This window comes from Camelus bactrianus, chromosome 14 (assembly GCF_048773025.1).
Source record: "Camelus bactrianus isolate YW-2024 breed Bactrian camel chromosome 14, ASM4877302v1, whole genome shotgun sequence".
NCBI classification, from domain to species: domain Eukaryota; kingdom Metazoa; phylum Chordata; class Mammalia; order Artiodactyla; family Camelidae; genus Camelus; species Camelus bactrianus.
The window spans coordinates 19,078,006-19,095,008 of NC_133552.1; the positions used below are offsets into that span (position 1 = coordinate 19,078,006).

Below are 17,003 nucleotides of genomic sequence, written 5' to 3' on the forward strand. Positions count from 1 at the left end.
GGTTATAAATGGATAGAAGACTGGGCTTTAAGGCAGACCATGAGAGGGTAGGTTACTGGGTCCCCTGCTATCTCAGTTGTAGCAACTGTCAAAGAGGAAGATGAAATTTAATGTTACCTTGCCATTTTAGAATTGACACTAAAAATGAAATTTCCCACCAGCCTTTAATTTTTTAAATAAATATTTTATTGAAGTTGAACATCTATAAAGAAAAGGGCACAATTATGGTTCTCTTGCTTAAAGAATTATCCCCCAAAACACTCAAGCATGTAAGCATCACTTGATGAGGAAATCAATCACTACCAGCATTCAAAGCCCTCCTCATGGCTCACCCAGTCAAGACGCTCTTGGTCCTCCCCAAACATAACTCTATCTTTACTTCTAGCACCACATATTACTTGGCTTTTGAACATTATAAAAAGGATATTATACCACATATATTTTTATGTCTGTAAGCCATATATTGGTGATAATCAAAATTCAGATTTATCAACATAGATGACCAGAGTATTGGGCCTTTGTTTCTATACCTTTGTGTCATTAAGGATTATTCAGGGAGGGAAAAAATGACCATGCATTTTGAGTGAAGAGATACTTAATATAAAAAAATTAGAAAGAATTGGAAGAGTTGAGGGAGCAAAGGTCAAGAGTCCATTTTAGGAGACCTAGAGATGCACAGTGATGGCAGGGAAGCCACTGCCAATGACCTCAGCTGTTTGTCTAAAGGACCCCCTGTAGCCTAGGGAAACCACCAGCGATGATCTTAGCTCCCTACCCATGGCTGGCGCAAGAGAAAAACACCTCTTCTTCCAAATTTCACCTAAGTTTCTATCATTGGCAGATTTATCCCAGAATTCTACTGGCAAGAAACTCAGGAAAATGACATTCTGCATGTGATACAAGAGAGAATACTGAAAGGGGCAATGATGCTGCTGAGCTAAAAACCTCATCTGGCAGAAGCTTAGTTTTAGATTAGCTGATGGAAGAGAATCAGCCTGTCTACATCTCTGACCTGCTAGTCTCTCCTAACTCTTCAGATCCATTTCAACACAAATCCTATAGCACCCTCCTTAGGGAAACTTGAAAGCCTACTTCTATTTTACTTTTTTTCAAGACCAGTGAATTAGAAGGTCCTTTTATCTTGCAGATTGCACGAGCAGCTTTTAAAGATAAGTAGGCCAGTGTGTACTCATCTGAGGATCCTTGGAATTAGAGCAGAATGCAATTCATCATACTGAATGGAACCACTTCCCACTGACCATGTGTCTCAGATGGCGAGACCATCTCCTAGGGACAGACATAGTTGAAAATAATTACTATTCATTATCCTCTACTAACAGAAACGATTTTCTCCCCTCACCTAGTTTCCAATGTTAGAAGCCTGTCCCGTCCTCACAGAGGAATTACCAGAGAGGTGTAGGAGCTGTGTTTGTTTGCTTCTCTGTGCATTTAAGTATCCTGAAAATCTAATCTCCAGAAGGTCCCAGTAACCAGGCAACACAAGACATGCTCCAATTACCAGGTCCTCGATCCACTTTTTCTCTGCTATTCTAGTTCAAAATAAAGATACCAAAGGCAGAACTGCAGAAATTAGATTTGAATGTTTATTACTGCAAGCAGACAACTGAACTTCCCCCTACTTCTTATTGCTGATCAGAAATTCTGAGATGTGTTTTTAAAAAGATTAGAATAACAAATCTCACTTAAGAATAAGATCAGATCTAGTTCCCTGTTTTTGTTATAGAAAAAAAGAGCTTGGAAGGAGATAGCTTTTGTCTGGTGACAGTTTATTTTAACCCAGACGCTTTCTCCATTTGTAATTTAGTCTCACTTGTGTTTTCAGAAGTTTTGCCAATTCAGATGGGTTTCTTGGGCGGGGACTAACAGACAAGGTTAAACACAGCTGTTCTGGTGCCTGAACTCCTTAAGAGTCCAGCAGGACCTGAGCTGGTAAAATAAACTCAGAGAGGGCTGTCTGGACCCACTTTTCTAGAGACAAAAAGAACATAAATAAGCATAGAATCAACAAGCCTCCTGGGCTAAGGTCAGAGGCAAACTGGGGACATGAATTTACAGAGACAGATACTGTCTAAAGTACATTTGCTACAAGACAGTACAGAATTGGACGTTCTGGCTTCCAATCATCAGAGTATCACAAGAAAAAGTGGTCCAGATTGACAATGACCTTGTCAGCTCTTTTACAATAAATGTTTCATTTACTGGGAATTCGGTTATCTGGTTGCAGAAGATAAAAATGACATTGAGATGCAAGGTTTATAATTCTTCAGTGAGCTAAACACACAGTCCTAAGTATGCAGATGAAGGGGGTAATTCTTTTCCCAAATGGTACCTCAATCTCCAGCGATTTACAAAGTATTTTTATACACATCATCCAGCCTCCATGGTGCATGCATCCCGGTTACACAGATGAGTTGAACTGAAGACAGTTTCATTTGCCACTTTCCAGGATCTTCCGTTCCCTTCTGGGCAGTATTAGTTTCCATTTGGCCTATTAGACATCTTTGTCATTTGACTCTTCCAGGCACAGAGGAAGAGACAAATAGACTAGAACTACTTAGTCCTAACATCTTAGACTGAGTCCCTCAGTCTCCCTTGATTTCAGCTTCTTCAGACATATGCTGTAGATATGTTGTCAAAATTGTAGTAATTCTCACCAAAAAAATAAGGTGGTAAGAATGCACTGATGTGGCTATGGAGTTTTTCTACTCAGTGGAAATATAAATTAGTGTGACTTTTTTGTTGCTGTTATGTAATATAATTTTAAATGTAAAATGTTATTTCTAGTAAATAGTTATTCCAATGAGATAGTCACATAAATAGGCAAAGATATACAAAGGTGTTCATCACCATTAGAAACAACAGAAACATCCACCGACATGGGCCTATTCCCACAAGAGAATCTTCCCACAAGAGAATTTGTGCATCCACTAAAGAGAATCACGGAGATTTAAATTTGTTGAATTGATGGAGGCACCATGACATATCTTTGAGAGAAAAGGAATTATGAAGCAGCATGGTTGATCTAGTCCCATTTATGTGTAAATCAAAGAAATCCCAGATCCCACTGTGATCTAGTCTTGGCACCATGACATTCGCAGAAGCAGCCCAGCTACCAAGCGGCTTTACTGAGCAATTTCAGTCTTTGCTTTCAACTTTCAGAAAACATTAAAGACCATACAGTTCCCAACCCACAGTACCACATCTTAAAATATCTTCTGTACCTTTTTCATCCTGTTCTCTTTCACACTATAATAGCTCCTTCCAGAAGGCTCTGTCTTCCCAGCAGCTTTTCCAGTCTCAGCCACAAACTTTGCTCGCAGATTGATCAACTCCTCCTCTTCCCATCCGTCTTCCCTCTTCCTTTGGGTCTCTCTCTTCCGTAATTACCATAATCTGAATAATAAGGTAGAAGGAGACAAAAATGGTAAGTGAACAAAATTTCCCTTCCAGAGAGTAAAAAGAAAAGAGATTGACTGTTTATAAACAACAACGTCTTAACCTTGTAGCAAATACAAACTTACTACACTGGTATCTATCATGTATACATACAGAGACGTGTCTGCAAGGATGCTGACAAAATTCTCAACAATACTGATCTCAGTTGGGATTTCCCTGTGAATTTTGTTTTTAACTTTATATCTCTCCTCCCATCTCTTTGAATTATTCATGATAAACGTGTTTTGTATATAACCTGAAATGAGAAATAAACTCATATCAACATGTAGAAAACATGTAACAATGCCCACAGGGAATAATGAATGCAAAAAAAAATACACTATTTTAGTACAGAATATATGTATTTTAAATAAATACAGTTGAATTGTCTCTTTCTGTTTTCAACATTAATGTGCTTTATTATTTTGGAATTATTTTAATTACTCCTACATGTTATGGTTGATCAGTGTTCTTAACAGTTGAATACTTCCATACATTGCTTAATTTGTTATTTTCCTACCACCAAATTAATCCTGCTTAATTTGTGAATCCACTGCATTGGGACTTGTACAGTGTCTAATGACTCAAACACTTCCAACAAACTAACTGTGATCTTTTTCAGCCATCTGCCCGGAAGTCATCATCTTGTGGGGGTCTCTCCAGTGAATAGGAGGTTAGTATATGTATGTTGGTATCTATTTCAATCTCTCCACACTTACACATCCCTGTATCTCTTTCAAAACAGATAGCATTTATTTATTTTTATGCCTTGTAAGCCAGACAGATTTCCCTGAAAATCAAGGTAGCTACCTCTGCAGTTCCCAAAATTCTGACTCATGAGTCTTTTCTTAGCTGGGGGAATTCTGAAGAGAGGTCTGTAACACATTGCTGGTGGGGCCCAGTCCCACAACTGCTAATAACTAGTGCCAGGCAAATGGTACTCCTGGTTCTTGAGAAAGGAGCCTGTTAGTCAGACTTTCCATCCAGAAATGCTAAGTAGCACCCATGCTTACAGCTGGAAATTCCATCCTGGGATTCCAGAAGGCAGAATTTGTTACTCAACAACTGTATTTACCTTTCAAAGTTCCTTCAGCATGATAATGAAATAACTGTATCTGCTCTAGTCATAGACAACTTGAAGCAGGTGTCTTTGTAAGGAGAAAAGAAATAACTGCTGATCAAAATCCTGAAGGATCTTAAAAAATTGTAAAAGTGACTGGAAACAAGCTTCATTTAATAGGCTGGTTACGGAACAGAACATTCAGAGGGAAAAGTGCCCAAAGGAAGTGGAAGGTGGCTGATTTTTTAACCCCACAGATTCAGGTGTCAGGAAGGGACTATACCCCTCAGTGTTATTACATAAATACTAAGCAACATTTTAATAAATATAAGCAGGAAAAAGATTGATGTGTTTTAAGATGGAGCGTAAAACATCAAAAACCAAAGGCTGAAACAGGAAAGAACTTGGCTCAGGAAGAGGACCCAAGAAACACATGAGGACTGGGCTCTATAACATTTAACAAAACATATCCAACCACAGCCAGCTTCATGAGGCATTAGGCAGGTGATTCTGTGGGCGGTGAGCCTCTCACATTCCCTGATCAGATACTGAGTGCATCGGATTGTGGAGGTCACAGTCCCTTGGGGGTCACCTGCAAGGAGGGGAGATTGATTTCCCTGCCCTTGGCCAGGCCCATTTATTGGTCCAGTGGCTGTACATTGATACATAGTTATTTTATATACTTCTGTTTTACTTTTTCTTCCTTTAATTATCTCTCTACTGTCAAGAGTTAATATTTTTAGTTATTTAATCGTCTACCTCCTAGAAATTTTCTGCCCAGAGTCTCATCTCTTGTTCTAGACCAAGAATCGGAAAACAGCCAAGAGGAAAAGTTGACACTGAAGTCAGTTCACCTCTCTGCTGTTCCCTTTTCTCTGGGATCTTAGCCCCTTAAGTCCTAATTGCTTTGCAGGACTGCAACAAGATTTTTTTAAATGGCTTTTTGTCTTCCAGTAGGAATGTAGGTATTCCATCATAGTTGGAAATTGATGACATAGTTTGATGTCATAAACTAGACAGCTGTTCTGTAAACAGAAAGAACAAATGAACATTAGCCATTCCAGAATCCTATCGTTTTGAGCTCAGAGACTCTAATTTTTAATTAGTTTGCATTAAATATTATTTTACATTAGTTCTTTAAATTAGACTATGTCCTTGAGGTTTCTTTTTTTTTTTTTTTAATGAACACTTTAGGTGATGAATATCACTTAACTGCAACATTTTCCAGCCTGAAAACTTTGTGGATATATATTAACCCATAATGCTTCTAGGCCTGGATTGTCTTTGTGCTCAAGTTAAACAATTGAATACTTTCTGATGAAAATATTGGCCCTGCCTTAGGGTACACCCTTTACCCAACCCCCGTGTGAACATGGGGCTGACACGGGGCAGTCACGTGCCCTGATTAAACTCCTCATTATTCATAAATGTCATAAGGAGACGTCAAACTTGCCATTCTCTCAGTTTATTCTTAAAATATATGTAGGGAACTTCTCTTTATCAGTAACCTAGAGATTGGGTCCTAAATAGACAATATACTGTGAATTTCCTTGTGGAACTTTTTTTTAATAAAAAGCTTAGTTCTGAGAAATATCATTCAAGGAAGATTACCATAAATCTGTAATAGTCCACTCCTTCCTCTTGAATCTAAAAGAGTTAAGGAAGAAAATCAAAGCTTTAGATGTAATAGGTTTGGTGTCTTGTATACCAGCTATGCTTTGCATTGTGCCTCTCTAACTTGCAGACAGGGATCTAAGAAGAGGAAGTCATTCTACACTTGCGTTTTTATTTATCACAGAAATTATTGTTGAGGATGTTGATCTCCATGGGAAATCACAGGAGATGTTTCTCTCAGTTCTCCGTATCAGGAAGAATTGTGCATCTCTGAAAATAAAGGGGGTTGTTTTCATTTTTAGGCACTCTAAACATTGTTATCAATTATGTTTCATTTTGTTTGGCAGCTAGGAAGCTCAGAGCCAACTCTGGAACCCTCTTCAGGTGATGTATTGCAAATATTTTTTGTGTTAACCTTGTCTCTGGTTTTATTTTATTTTCCTTCAGTTATTCTGTAGCATTGTATATGTGTTTTTAGATACAACTTCAAATAATTTCTGGAATGAAACAAAGGATAAATAACATGAATAAATGACCTTAAGAGTGGGGATGGGCTGTCCTTGCTTCTCCAACGTTTTTTTATCTTTTGGATCAACCCTCCAGGCATGGGCAAAGCAGACAGCTGCATCTCTCTACCGCCCCAACCTCCGAAGCAGTGATTTGCTGGGAGTTTCCACGCTAGCTGTGCGAAGAAAATGAGGTGAGAGGAACGTTGAAGGAGCCCATCAACAAGGTCAATCAGTAATTCACAGCAATTGATGGGTTAGAGATCTGTTTTGTGACAGTCTTTCCCAGCTTGTAATTTTATTTAATTCTATAATTCTATGAGCAGTCATTAAACTTACAGGTTAATTCTAGTTTTGTTAGTCCTGTGACCATTCTTGGTGTTTCTTGAAGCCCTTATCTGTAGGAGTTCCTGCTGCTCAGATTCTTCCAGAAGGTTTTGTCCAACACTGAAATCTGAATGAAGACTCCCTGCCCCTGTTCCCACGTCTCCACAGCACAACAAAAATGAGGTTAGCAGCACTCCTGGATCAGCCATTCTAGCCCCTATAGAAGTGATTCTTAAAGTGAGTGGGAGGGGAGGGGGACATTAAACGTATCTGCTCTTTTGAGAATCCTAAATTTAGGATTATATTGAAAATGTAATCAACTTCAGAATTATTTGCTTCCTCTAAAACTTTCCTGTGAATCTTTACTTGAGGCAGGGTATAAAAAAATGAAAATATTGTCCTTTTTTTATGAAACACACTTTACATTTCATATGATCAACCAAATGTGGAGATTGACATGAAGATATACCAACCTCAGCAAATTTCAGAAAGGGTCCTGGGCAGTATCATTCTCTCACTCATGGACCTAGCACCATGCTAAGCCACTGAAGATAACTTCCGAAAAAGAGTTTAGGGTCTGATAGAAGAAAAAGGAGAGGAATAGGGAAAACAGATGTCAACATGGTCCTATAGTTGAGGAACAGAGAAGGTACAGTGATGCCTCAAAGAAGATAGTGCTCCATCTGGGGGACCTTGGAGAAAGGTCAGAGAATTAACCTTGGTGGTGAAAGATAAGTGGTAGTTTGCCAGGTAGAGAGGGGGAGGGGACAACTTGGGCAAAGGGGGTAGTAAGTGCAAAGATGTAGCAGAAAAATGAGATTGGGGAACTTCCCAAGAACGTGCATTGTTTTCCATAAAGACTGAGAAGAGCCAAAGGAAAAAAAAGCAAATTGGGAAGAGAAAGTGAGAAAGAAAGAGCGAGAATGGGAAGGAGGGAGGGAGGTAAGGAGCAAGGACTGAAAAAGAAACAACATTGCTACTGATCTGGAGTTTAAGTGTGGACTTGGAGCCCAAGAGAAAACCAGAAGCTATGTTAAAAAGATGGGAAACCATAATGGACAGATTTTGAAAGAAGCTGAGTAGAAAACCTCATCTTTACAGAGAGAAGTTACAAAATGCTTAGGGTCTTCCAGAACCTCTCTAAGCTCTTCAGGATAAAATCTAAACTCCTTCGGTGAAATGCATATCAGCTCTTTTTTTGACGGTCTAGCATCTTATCCCCCTTCCTAATTCCTTGGAAAATTATTGTTCCCCATTGTGTACCAGCTTGGTGGAGTAAAGCCTAAGAATGAAACTGTTACTATATAGGTTGTTTCCTATCTCTTGGTATTTCAGAGCTCCCTTGGTTTCTGACCGTTGCCACACCCTTGTTCTCAAGCTTATCATCAGATCCGTGAGAGCCATGATGTTCTTTCAATATCCTGTTATGCCCAGATAAGGCCAGTCAACAGCTTTTAACCAAAAATACTGTTTTGACCAAGTATATCCATTTTCAACTGCTGCTGTAACAAATTACCACAAACTTAGGGACTTAAAGAATATTAATTTATTGTCTTTACAGTTCTGTAGGTGAGAAGTTCGGCATGGGTCTCATTGGGATAAAATTAAGGTGTTGGCTGGGCTCTGTTGCTATCTGGAGGCTTCTTGGGGAATCAATTTCTTTGCCTTTTCCATCATTTTAAGGCCATCTGCATTCCTCAGTTCATGGCCTTTTACCTCCATTTCCAAAGCCAGCAATGGTGGATTGAGTCTTTCCATACTACCATCTCTCTGGTTCTCCAAAGTCTTAATAAAAGCTCTGTCTGCTCTTAATAAAGGATTCATGTGACTAGATTGGACCCACCTGGAAAATCCAGGATAATGTTAGCATCTCAAAGTCTTTAACCTTAAACACATCTGCATAGTCTTTTTCTGTCATTTAAGGTAACATATCACAGATTCCTAGGGTTAAGGCTAGGATGTCTTTGGAGGCAAGTAGTTTCTCTCCAAACAGGGCAATCAAAGTTTACATCACCATGGTGGGATGGGTCAACATCATATTGTCTCCTGTGTGGTGTCCTGAGAAGAATGTAGATAGCACACATATGGGGGTATTTCTATCAAGAATGCGTGGGCATTCTTGTTTGAGCAGGAGGAATTGAATAGAGTCAGGCTGAAGAATATGAATGAATGAATGAATGAATGAATACAGAAATAAACAGAGATACAGAATTTAAAATGTCGAGACTCCAGAGCTGGGTTCTCATCCATCATCAAGAAGCAGACTTTTATTCAACTCTCCTAGGAAAACGCATTTACATACATAATACCCTACAGAGATTACTATCATCTTAGACACCAACCTGTTGCATTGGCTTTCAGTTCATCTCTGCTAAGGTTGAGAAGAATAATATTGGGCGAGGGTAGATTTTAGAAGGACATAAAAGAACAAAACATGAAATCTGAAATGCTTAAGTTCCGATTCCCTCTCCCTCTTCTTCTTAACTTCGCTCCAAAATTGCTTTGAGGAGGAAGTGGGGGAGCCTCTAGAATTTTTTTCTGAGCTCTACTCTCCTGCCCCATCAAGTCTAAAACTGTCGGTTTTCTTTCTTTGTTGGCTTTTCCTTCATGAAGAACTTTTATACACCCAAAATATTCAGAGGATAAAATAACCTCCTTACCCATCTTCCCACTTCAGCGCTTGCTCCTTCTCATCCATTCTTCACATGGAAACCAAAAGGCTATTTTTAAGACATTAAATCAGAGCACTAACTCTCCCATCTAAAACATTCCATTTATTTCTCACCATACTTAGACTAAAAACCAAATTTCTGACCATGACCTCCAAGCCCTGTATGACCTGTGCCCTGTGTACCTTCCTAGCCGCATGCCCCACCTCTGTTTCCTTCCCTCGCTCTCTTCCATCCACCTTAGTGCCTCTCAGCCTCTTGAAAGTGACTGGTCCAAAAAGTGCTATTCTAAACCAGATAAACTGTGCTTACAGGGAAGTAACCTACAGAATTCAAGTCTTCCAGAATCTCACGGAAGGGCTGAAGTGTCAGTCAATGAAGTTTCTACCCTGGGAGACAGAGACCCTTATGGTATCAAACCAACATCTGTTATTCTACTGTCAATATATGAGAAATCTAAGCAGGCAACTGCTTCATTTTCCCCTGCTCTGAGTGCCATTGGACCACGCCCCTACCCTCTCCCCCATTATTACTCAAGCGAGACTACAAAGCTAGAACTGAGCTCCTGACGGTATATGGAGTGCCATGGTTAATAACCCAAGTCTGATTTAGACAACACTAGGTTTGAAAACTGGCTTTACCATTTAGTGACTGCAGGACTTAGTAAGTCAATCTTACTGAGCCTCAATTTTCTACACTATATTGTGATACTTATTTGACTTCAAGAAGGTTAAATTAGAAAAAGCATATAGAGCCCTTGTCAGAGTAAAGCACTCAAGCACTGCTAACAGTGACCAAACAGAATCGTAGTCCTGGCTTTAATTTTTGCTGTTACAGACTTCATAGGTGCAGACTGATTAAGCAGGGAAAGAGCCAGCAAAGCAGTCACCTTGTTGATTGTGATTGTGTTAGACTCTGCCTGAAGCCTTGCAATACCTAGTGTAGTGCTGGCTACACCATCGGGTGATGTTTCTCAAGTGAGGCCCGGAAACCCCTGTATGAGGGACACTTGTCATGAGACACGTTCCTGAGATCCACCCCAAACCTCTCATCCAGAATCCCTGGGGTTGCAGGCAGAAATGGACATTTTAAACAAGTTTCCTAGATAATTGTTACTGTACACAAAGGTTCACAGCGTGTAACTGGTACTCGAATCAAAACTGACTTATTTATTAAACTAAAATAGAATCTACAACTCTGATCCCAGAGGCAGACAATCTCCTCTAGCTTTGCATCTTTCAAAAAAATCTTTCTCCAAAACATAAGCAATATATTAGAATTTTTTAAAAAAAGAAATGCAGTGAACAAAAGGTCAAGAGTTCCTGGGATATTTACTGCAAAGCCCTAGAGACCTCCTCTTTGACATTCCAAAGGCCCTCAATAGGCCCGTAAACTGACTGTTACATAACCACACTCTCATAGAAATCCTTCCTTCCAGAGACCTGCTTCCCACAGTGCAGGTTCCATCAGGTGCAGGCTTATAGCTCATGTGCAGTATTGGCACTTCATCACTCTTATCACCCTGTATGTGTGTTATAAAGAATCGGAGTCCGTTTTTGATGTCTGCTGACAACTTTCCAACCACATCATTTCCCTTCTCCTCTGCCCCACATCCAGACCAGCTGATAAGAAGCCTGAGGGCTCCCTCCTTTGGTACCAGCAGGAAATTCAAATCGTGAAAACTTCAGCGTAGATAAGGGGACACTCACTCCATCCCTACACTAACCATCATGAAAAGCCAAGCCAGTCACCCCTTCCTGTGCTCTCAAGCCTTTGGATCTGCTTGGAAGTTTGCCCTGCTCTACCTTAGCATCCTCATTCTGTGAGTAATAAACCTTCTCAGGCTCTCTTAGCATGTGTGTGTGTGTGTGTGTGTGTGTGTGTGTGTGTGTGTGTGTGGCATCAGTCTAGACACCTGAACTAAATTTAGGTGGTGGCAGGTCCATCCCATTTCCCTGGAAGATGGCAGTACCCTTTAAACCATCTCAGTGTCTGAAGTTTCTCTGTCCAGTCTGCACATAGCTGAAAGATTCACCTCTCCAACATGCGGCTCTGGTTTTGTCACTTCTCCACTTAAGGTTAGAATTAAAATTTTTTAATGGTTTCCCTACAAAATCAAGTTCTAAAATCTTACCCTGGCATCTAAGAGCCATAATTTTAATACAATTCCTTTTTCTAGGCCTGTCTCCTCTAACATTTTCAGAAACTCCATTCTTTATCCAAATAGCTGAATTACTATTTCACAAAGGAATTTTAATGTCTGACTTGTATTCACAATTGGTCTTGTATGTGCTTTTCCATTGTTGTCTTAAAGTATTACTTATATCTTATGATGTTATTTAAACTTTCAGTTCTTAACAATTTTCCTCTACTAGATTTTAAGAAGACAGGAACTTTCTTTGTTCCTCCCATAGGACTTAAGGCAAAGTCTGGCCCATCATATGTGCTTACTGAATGTTTATTCTCCTGATTTGATTTTATAAAGAGTCATAAATCTGCTCTAGGATTTCTTAAGGGTGCAAAATTAAAACAGAGGATAATTTTTGATATAGACTTTTCAGTCATATTTTATGTTTTAATCATATATGACTTTATGGGGTTGGGTTTGCAAAAATATTCTTTCATATAAAAATGAAATGGATCTGTCCTTTATTGTGACAAACAAATTCAAACTTTTCTCACAATTATAAGCTATCAAGGATACAATTGCCTGAGGCTGAATTATTAAATCAATTGGTTTGTTTCAGACGTACCGATTTTTACAGGAATTTTTCTAATCATATGCTTTTAGTGTAGACTTTGATCATTCAATTAACACTAATAGGCACCGTATTGCTAACAATTGCAGCATGGTAATTTTTTTCCCATTGGATTGGTGTTCACATGGGCATACACAACAGGGATTTTTGGCTCCTTCAAAAAAAGCATTTTTCTTCTTTAAGCCCTCCATCCAGTGTCTTTCCTGGGCAGATAATAACTCAAGGAGAAGGGCTTGGGGCATCAGATTTCTCTCAGTAACAACTGTCATCACTCCAGTAAAGCTTCTATCACAAAGATACAGGGTATCTGCGGCAACCAGTGGAATTCTGACTATTTGTGTGAAGGCCAAGAAACATAGGTGGCTCAGTTTTCCCTTAAACTTGGTTAGATGCAAAGAAAAGGATGTCTAGCAGAAAGCCTTCTATAATCTAGAAGCTGAACAATATTTATACCAGTGCCTTTCTCAAGAACCTCCTAATAATATCCAAAACCAGGTTCGTTTCTCATTTATTAGGTAATTTGCTTAATAAAGACAGGTGAGTCTATAGCCCTGGACACAGAACCATCTGGGAATTGGGTGCTGTAAGTTAGAAAAGACTTTAGTAAAATATGTTTTGTGTGCCTTACTTGGACTTCCCTGAATATTTTTGAGAACCATATTACAACTTGGATTGCCTATTTCTACTGTGCTTTTGTACAGTGACATTGCTTAGGGATTGGATTCCATGCACCACAGCTGCAAACTCTAAATTCTCCAGCACTTTGTTAGTTTTTCTGCTACTACATCTGCCATTCACTAAAAAACTCACTGTACATACACAAGACTCAAGATGCTCTTGGTGACTAGGCTCTTCCCCATCCAACTCAACACACTTCTTGTGTCTTCTTCCTTTACGTAACCATAGTCCCTTCCTTCCCCTTTCTCACTCACTTCTGCATACAGCCTCACATGTCTGAAATAATTTCCGTTCAGCTACTCTCCACACTCCTCACCTTTAAACACTCCTTGTACTTGGATGGTCTGAAAAATCCAAAAATTTCTGAAGTCTTCTTAGAGGAATTTGATATCTACACCTATGATTTTGTTAGATACAAACATACTTTCTATTTTCTTCCTATTTCATACTTTCTCTGGCTCTGTAATATTGATCATCCAAATCTGGCAGCAGCAGGCTATCAACTGTTGATGCTAAAGAAATCTTCACTCATAATGATGGAGGCTAATAGAGCAGTTATCTAAGGTCAGGTTCTGGAAGTCACCAATGTGAGGAACATGTCACTAAACTCCCTCAATTGCCAGGATTTAATTCATTCTTTAAAAAAACGATGTAGCCTGATTTTCCAGCTGCACAAAGCAAATTGGAAAAAGAAAACACTATCACACATTGATGTCAGGTTTCTTAATAAATGTGTATTTTTTAAAATCCAGAATCACCACCTATGACTGATTGTAATACAAGTGACACTTATCTGTAAAATATGGAAACAATTCCAGGAAGACAAAGAAGCATAAGTAGAGTATATTTAAAATATGCTCACATACTTGAAGGATTTCTGGTGAGCAAAATCTGAATGTTCCATTGAAAACTTAGATTAGGTTTCTAAGCCTTTGCATCAGTGAGGAAAATAATCATTCCTAAACAAATAGCATGTGTTCAGTAATGATTATATTCTTTTTTCTGTTGTAATTTTCCTGTAATAATCAAGCCAACAAACCCAGAACAGCAGTTTTATGTTATAAAGTTGCCACATTTTTGCGGGGATTTGACCCTAAATATGGTCAGAAAAGTGAGTCCCAAAATGTCCCCTTGGCAATGATCCATTTCTTGGTTCCCATTTCATTCTTTAACATTCCCCAAGGGACATACTGAATATGGGCACTTTCATTTATCAGTCTGCTTCTAGGACAACAGTGAATAAAGTTACAATTCTTATTTAAGTTTCAGAGACATCTGGAGCTGCCTTTAAGTTCTTAAATATTGACTAACTAGCTTTCAGTTAAAATGTAGACTGAACACAAATGTTTACCATTTTCCCCCCAGAAATCTCACTAGGAAGTCAGTAAAGGCATTAAAACATATAAATCCACAAGTATACAGAGAACAGGAAGAGGGGGAGGAGGGATAAGTTGGGAGTTTGGGATTTGCAGATACTAACTACTATCTATAAGATAGATGAACAGCAAGGTCCTACTGTATAGCGCAGGGAACTATATTCAATATCTTGTAATAGCCTATAATGAAAAAGAATATGGAAAGGAATATACATATGTATAACTGAATCACTGTGCTGTACACCAGAAACTACACAGCACAATTGTAAACTGACTATACTTCAATTTGAAAAAAAGAGAGAATAGGAAAAGGAATGACAATAAAAACTTGAAAGCTGAAAGTCCAATGGATGAGTGGTTACTAACATAGGAAACTAGAAAAAGCCTGGAAGTGGTTAGAGGTGGGGAAGCCTCAAGCTAACTCCAGAAATAAGCAGATGCATGTGACAAAACGCAGAAAGTCTCAGGAGTTGGGATGCCAATTACCTCCGAAAGTGGGGTGTTCAGGTGAGGCTGAAAGCCAGAAGCTCAGTTGAAAATCTGTATAAGAAACAATTAACCTCATAAATCTTCCTCCTAAGCCTGCTCAGCTAAATGACCACCTCTTCCCTTATCATAAAAGAAAACATAAGTCTTGCTCACTGGCCTCACCTCACTGAAGAACTGTACTCAATACACAGAAAACAGACCAAATGTGGGGCATCTGAAGTGTAAACCCTCCTCACCCCTGCCTCAGCCCTTTCTCCCACTCAGTCCCAAAATGTTGCAAGAACTTATAACCTTCAGGTGTGAAGTTGCAAGATTCCTCTCTAGGGAAACTGACCCAGCAAAAAAACCTTTAGATCTTGATCGTTGGGGTTCCTCTAAGCAAACACTCAGCCAGATTATCTTAGAGTGAAGCCCACTACTCAGCAATGCCCCTCTACTCAGTCAGAACTTATAAGCAACCTTTTTTAGTACCTTAAGTATAAGCACACAACCAATAATAGTATTAAATCAGAGAAAGACACAGACCAAAACAAACAAAAAACCAACAGGAAAAAAAAAAAAGACTCAGAGAAAAGAGAGGCATTGAATGAAACAGAATACTTCAAACAAACCAAAAATACCCAATCCTTATAAAAATAAAATAAATAAGAAGAAGCAACATTTATTGAACAAAAATTCTTGGGAATTAGGATAAAACCTTCAAAGTGAACATTTTAATAAAAGGGATGGAAGATAAAGTTTCCTAAGTACAAAGTATGACATATGTGCTCAAAAGATAGAAAATAGGAAGAAAGATAAAATTAGAGAATCAACCTGGAGATCCAACATCCTTTTAATGGAACATTTTTGTGTGTGTGACCTTTACCTCACACCATATACAAAAGTTAATGTTTTTCTGGGTTTTCTGTTTTTGTTGGTCTTTCTGTCTATTCATGTACCAGTGCTGCACTATTTTAATTGTATCTTACAGTGCTTACCTAACCCCCTCTTCAGTAGCTCTTTCTTTTTAGTAATATCCTAGCTATTCTTAAGTGTCTATTTTTTTACAAAAGTTAATTAAACATGGATTATAGATCTAAAAGTGAAAAATAAAGCTTCTAGAAGAGAACAGACTAATGTATTTATGACCTGGGATAAGTTTTAAATAGTATAAGAAAACTACTAATTATAAAACAAAAGATTAGTAACTTAAATTTCATCAAAATTAAGAACTTTTATTAACCAAAATATACCATTAAGAGAGTTAAAAGGCAAATCACAGACTGACAGAAGGTGTTTGCACTACATACACCTGACAGAAGGCTTGCATTTAGAATATGTCATATAAATCAATAATCAACAGATAGACAATCCAATTTAAATAAGGGACAAAAGACTTAAGTAAGCGCTTTCAAAAGTGAATATCCAAATGATCAATAATTATTTGGGAAAAAATTCTCAATACCATTACTTATCAGGCAAATATAAATTAAAACCAGAATGGATACCCTACCACACTCATCAGAATGGCTAAAATTTTAAAGACAGGTAATAACACAAGTTGATGAAGATGTGGGGCAACTGGAATCCTTCATATGTTGCTAGCAGAAACTGAAATTGTATAACCATTTTGGAAAATTGATTGACAGTATCTTTGTGCCTGTCCTGTGACCCAGCAATTCCACTCCTAGGTGTACACATGAGAGAAATGGACACATGTATCCACCAAAAGACAGATGCAAGAATCTTCATAGCAGACGCATTCATTAAAGTAAAAACTCTGAAGACAATCCAAATCTTCATCCATGATAGAATGGATAAGTAAACTATGGCATTTTCATACAATGGGATACTGAGTAGCAATAAAAAAGAACAAACCACTGTTACATGCAGCGAAGTGGGTGAGTCTCACAGACATGGTGCTGGATGAAAGGAACTAGACAAATGAGTGCATACAGTATGATTCCATTTATATGAGGTTTATAGGCAAAACTAATTTTTAAAAATCAGAATGAGTACCTCTGAACACAGAGTTACTCACTAGAAAGGAGAACAAAGAAGTTTTTTGAAATACTGGAAATATTCTGTAT

The 17,003-nt window shown here is 38.5% G+C and overlaps 1 protein-coding gene across 9 annotated transcripts in view; it reads left to right on the forward strand.

Annotated features, from left to right (window-relative positions):
- The first annotated feature begins 11,311 nt into the window (after nucleotides 1-11,311).
- Nucleotides 11,312-17,003, forward strand: part of CCDC122 (coiled-coil domain containing 122) — a 101,463-nt gene continuing 95,771 nt past the window's right edge. For 4 of the 9 annotated variants that reach the window (XM_045514006.2, XM_074378211.1, XM_045513999.2 and 1 more), the window contains exon 1: nucleotides 11,316-11,454. The gene's annotated coding sequence lies outside the window, so the exon portion shown is untranslated. Of the gene's footprint in view, nucleotides 11,455-17,003 lie in introns of all 9 variants that reach the window. The other 5 variants (XM_045514000.2, XM_045514017.2, XM_045514015.2 and 2 more) reach the window with 5 other exon arrangements.